Source organism: Maniola hyperantus, chromosome 22, assembly GCF_902806685.2.
Source record: "Maniola hyperantus chromosome 22, iAphHyp1.2, whole genome shotgun sequence".
NCBI classification, from domain to species: Eukaryota; Metazoa; Arthropoda; class Insecta; order Lepidoptera; family Nymphalidae; genus Maniola; species Maniola hyperantus.
Window position 1 is genome coordinate 5342620 of NC_048557.2, and position 5883 is coordinate 5348502.

A 5883-nucleotide genomic window follows, 5' to 3' on the forward strand; every position below is an offset into this window, starting at 1 on the left:
AGGGTACTTCCCGTTGACCTGGAATCATGAAATTTAGCTATGGAGCACAAGTAAAGGAAAAAATCCGAAAACCGTGAATTTGTGGTTACATCACAAAAAAAGAATTAAAGTGTGTTCACAAAAAAGGAACCCTCCGTGTGCGAATCCGACTCGCACTTGACTAGTTTTTATTACAATCATCTGGGTTGCAGTAAACAATTGTTTTACAATAACATTGACCCCGTATTACGAAACTTTGATGCAATCAATGAAAAACTTGCACTATTTGGTAAAATTCATATTTTTGTCAAGCCAATTGGTGCTAATTACCTACTAATAGGGTATTGGACTGTAGTAATAAAATGACGTGTTTTTTGTATACCGGTAGTTTATGGGGCTAGAATTCATCATTAAAGAGAATAATTTAAAAAAAACATGATGTTTATTCATTTTACAAATGGCGAATATTTGTAAACTTTATTCTTAGAATTAAGTTCTCATGTAAGTGACTTTGTCTTTATGAGAATAAACTTCTTTAAACCTAAACCTTTTTAAAATAATTGATTATTAACGTGACGCTGTACGGACGGCCTAAACGACAAATATTTTTCAAACTTCTCATCAAAATCATCAAAATACTTTTTTTTTCTTCAATCCGGACATTTTTGGCGCACTGAATACAAATATACTGACTGATCTATCCAACGCACAGCTAAAACTACTGGACGGATCGGGCTGAAAATTGGCATGCTAATAGCCATTATGATTTTTGAAAATTCAACCTCCATAGGTTTGCAGGGATTTGAAATTTGTTTAGTCCACGCGGACGAAGTCGCGAGCATAAGCTAGTTACCTATATATATGGGTTTGTTCGTCAGCAGTTCAATTTTATCTGTCACAACTTAGATTAGTTTAATATGTGTCCTAATATCAAAACATAAGGATTACTGTATCGTTTCTTGAACGAATAAAGTTATATTCTGTTACCCGAGTCAGAAGCTGTTTCCTAAAAATCTATTCTTAATTGATTGTAACAAAGTTTATATATGACTAGCTTATGCTCGCGACTTCGTCCGCGTGGATTACAGAAATTTCAAACCCCTATTTCACCCCCTTAGGGGATGAATTTTAAAAAATCCTTTCTTAGCTGATGTCACGTGACTAGGGATTGCAATCCCGCAGCTCACTCAATCCCGCGGGATTGATATGCGGGATTGATCAATCCCGCGCGGGATCCGCGGGATCCCGCATATTTGAAATTATTCACCTTTTTGCCCCGTTTGTATGTAAGATAAAGTATTAATTTTTTGATCTTATAGGGCTATTAAGATCGAAAAATTAATACTTTATCTTATTTAATATTATGTTATAAAATCAAATTGAAACTACAGGTTTTTGTTTAAAAAATCAAGTATTATTAATTTAACATGTCTTACATTATGTACGTATTACCACAGACCTTTACCAAGTTGATTGTCGTCGCCTTTATTCCCTTTCTCGGGATTCTCAGTTTCATTGGACTTGGACATGATTCATTTATTCGTTACTTGCAAGTATGTATTTAATGTGTACCTACTTGTAAGCAAATGTTCACGCCACATTACGACATCATATTCCCATTTACGGGCATAATCAGCATATAAAATAGCACAAAACAAAAATAAATAGAACACATTAATACGTTAAACGCCGGACGGTGAATACGAAAACACTCTGTCTGTCACATACAAAACCACGCGCAAAGCGCACGGTGGTCGGTGAGTCTATGTGAAACGAAGCCGCCCGCCAGCCCCCGCCACTGTGTGAAACGGCAACGTCGTGCTCGAGCCACTCGCTTTCTTACGCAAAACTTCACGAATGTTTTAGCGGTAAATTTAAATTTGCGGGATCCGCGGATCCGCGTTATGAAGGTGCGGGATCCAGCAGATTAATAAGTGGAGCGGGATCCCGCGGGAATGCCGGATCCCGTTTTGCGGGATTGCAATCCCTACACGTGACGTCATAATAGCTATCTGCAAGCCAAATTTCAGCCCGATCCAGTAGTTTGAGCTGTGCGTTGATAGATCAGTCAGTCAGTCAGTCACCTTTTCCTTTTATATATTTAGATTTATATTTATTGTGTAACCAAAAGCAACATACTCTCGTTATTCACGAATAGAATGAGTTCCAATGTAAGTTCTATGACGTAGCAAAGCGTAACCGAGTAAACCAACCTATTATTATAATAAACCGTTATAAGAAACGCCTCGCTCCCGTTCAACATCTAAGGTAGCTTGGAAAATTGTTTATAACTGCACTCTACAGTATATAACAAAATAAAGCTGCGAAAAATGCTTTTATGCCAGTTTTCAATATAAATGTATAAAACAAGGTTATAAATTTCGTTGTATCAGGGAACTCTCATACAATGTGTCTTTTAAAACTTGCTTTCTAACTATGTACTATGTACCTAAAAGATAATATCCATTGGAAGGAAGAATTGAAGGCAATAGGGCTCCAGGTCGCCAAAAATGAAATTGGTTGGACGATATAAGGGGGTGGACAGGGCTTAGTTACCCAAAGTTAAAAGAGGCGGCCTTAAATAGAGAAGCTTTTCGCATGATGACCTCCAAACTTCGTTCCGAAGAAGGCACGCGATGATGATGATGATGATAATCCATTGAGTTTTATTCACAAGAAAACCAGCAATGGCACCGATTCCGTTGTTTTTCTCTAAACGAAATTTAGAGTAGGTATCTGCATCCTTTTCTTTTTAACAATGCTAAAAAGGGACAGAACATGAACTTTACATTTAGACTCTAAATTTTAGTGCACGCTACAAATTTAAACAGTAGGCTGGCGACTGTGCGCTAAAATCACGGGTTTTACCATCTAAAAATTAAATTTAAAACTGTCAAACTGCGTCTGTCCTTTTCATAATACATTAGTAAGAAGAGGATGCGAATACTCTAAAATTAGGTTGTGCTCAGAATCAGTACCATTATAGGGTTAAAATTGTAAAACGTATGCTAGTTAAGTTGGTAAGCAGTACTAACTTGACGATATTTGTCCAAAATAGCAATCCATACAACTGTAGCTTGAAAATCATTGCCAATGCCACTACAAACGGATGCCAAATCATGACCAATTTCCCGGGACATAGAACAATGAAGAAGGCTATTGATATAAAGGAAGGAAGCGGGTGGAAACAGCTGCATTTCAAGTTTATAAACCTTTTGTTATACCTACTCTGATAGATAGTAGCTATTGACTTCAACAATCCATCGGGTATTGAATCATTTACTGGGAAATTACTGAGAAATTATCGGAAACTAGCCGATGCCCGCAACTTAATTTGCGTGGAATCAGTTTATTAAAAATCCCGTGGGAACTTCTTGAATTTCCGGGATAAAAAGTAGCCAAGTCAAGTCTAGGTCTCTAACAATACCCATTCAAAAAATCACGTCGATCCGTGATTGAAGGACAAACCACACACTTTAGCATTTATACAGCATTAGTTCCTTTCAATCAACTAATCATTAAACGCAAGACGTTTAAAATCGAACATATTCAATAAAGTCGATATTACTTGACTTACCTACATAAAGAAAGACATCAGCAGCCTCACTGACTAAAGGGAAGCAAAATGGTAACAAGTAACAACTGCATTTAGAACACCTTTGTTCTGTCTATTGATTATTTCCACGAGCCTACGTGGCGCATCAGCCGGAAAATTGAATTGTGCCTTGTAGTAGCAACAGGTGATTGGGGTGGTGAATACATAACATTTACATGAGACCCTCGAAACTCCCATTTTCATCAACAGTCGTACCAGTCTTCTATGGTCTTTGGGTGATAGAGTGGTTTGCTTACAAAATGCCTACACATTCTTGCCTTGAAGGTATTCAAATTATTCAAGAGAAGCTTTGAAGTATCCAAGAGATTCCTCCTACATCAATGATAACACCATTCATAAATGAAATAGAGGGTGGTATTGCCTCCTTGAAATATGTAATAGATTCGTGTAAGCCATTCATATTAACTAATAAAGTCATTTAAACTCAAAAAAAAAAAAAAAAAAAGCCATTCATTAACCTATTTCGGCTTACAATTGCTTTGGTAATTAATGATTTTCGGTGACACAATTCCGGTATCGGATGGCCTAAATTTTGAAATTCTAAATTGAAGCTCGCTACAGTACGGGAGAATGATATCCATTGAAAGATAATGTCTGGAGTTTTGTAGATTTCATCGAAATTCCGTGATGGAGAGGTCTATTTTGAAATAGCAAACCATAGCAAACAGTCGAATTTTGAAACTTTTGTCAATTCGTTTACTTTGTACAAGACTGCTGAGCGTGTAGTAATATATTGCGTAAATCTATTAAAATTCTAAACAGGTAGACGGATAGCCCTTTGCCATGTGGGAGTTTACATAAGAATCTAAAACAATAGGTACAGTACGCGGCCGAAAGTAATGTACATCGGCCTTTAGAATGATATTTCGGCTTTGTAGAGCGTTATCTCTGTCACTCATACCTATATGACGTTTTGTCGGTCTCAACAACAGGGACAACGCTGAACAAATCTGCTATCACCTTTTAAAGATCGATGTACATTACTTTAGGCCGGGTATAGTGCATATTTTTAGATATAACTAATGGTGAAGGTAAAGAGGAATGCATTACAAAATACCTGACTAAGAATAATTCCAATGGAGGACTTGAAAAGTTGTATATTTTGCGTTTGATATGATCTTCATGCCGAATTATACGATACTAAGGTATCTATGTATTATAAAGACATGTGTGACCATACCTAATATGCATAGAATACCGTAATATTCGTCCGCGTCGTCTATGCAAGATGGGACTTACAACTTTCCAACAGGTGTGATCGTTCCCAAGCTAGGTGACCTACAAAGCTTCCGGTGTCTTCTATGGACAAAATATTATACAAGTTCCAGAAAAAAGTGAACGCAAATCTTGTATTCACCATTTTCAATTAAGCACCTGGGTTTCTGGACCACTTTGACCACCCGTTGTGCCAGATCCTTTTTTCGACGCACATGCAAATTGTGGAATCAACTCCCTTCGGTGGTGTTCCCTTTAGCTAGTTACTATTATTGTGTAGAGAATAGTAAAATAACAGAAGTTATGTCGTTTTTGATAACAGAATCTATAAATTAATGTGAGCAATAAAATAGTTAAATAATGGCTTTGTACTCGATAGCATTAGCTATAGAACCGCTATTTTACGATTGCATCATAGGTAAATACATCAACCACTACCCATGGTTATTTATGTGCATTTAAGGGTTCCCTTCCAGGTTAGCCCACCTGCATCTGAGACTGCTTCATCGAATATACATACATTAAGTGATATGAGTCAAGGAAGAGCTATCAAATAAAATAAAAGTAACAAGAAACACCATCTAATGAGCCGTTTTGGTATCAATAATAATTAATAATTGCGTTTTGGTGACCCTCACCAAACTAAACTCAGATTTGGAGGTTTGTTTTTAAGGTCCCGTAGCCGAATGGCAAAAAACGGAACCCTTATAGATTCGTCATGTCTGTCTGTCTGTCTGTCCGTCCGTATGTCACAGCCACTTTCCTCCGAAACTATAAGAGCTATACTTAACTTGGTAAATAGATGTATTCTGTGAACCGCATTAAGATTTTCACACAAAAATAGAAAAAAAACAATAAATTTTGGGGTTCCCCATACTTAGAACTGAAACTCAAATTTTTTTTTTCGTCAAACCCATGGGTATCTATGGATAGGTCTTCAAAATGATATTGAGGTTTCTAATATCATTTTTTTCTAAGCTGAATAGGTAGTTTGCGCGAGAGACACTTCCAAAGTGGTAAAATTAATCGTTGTACCGAACATTTAAAAAGCGGAGTCTATGCATGAAGTGTAA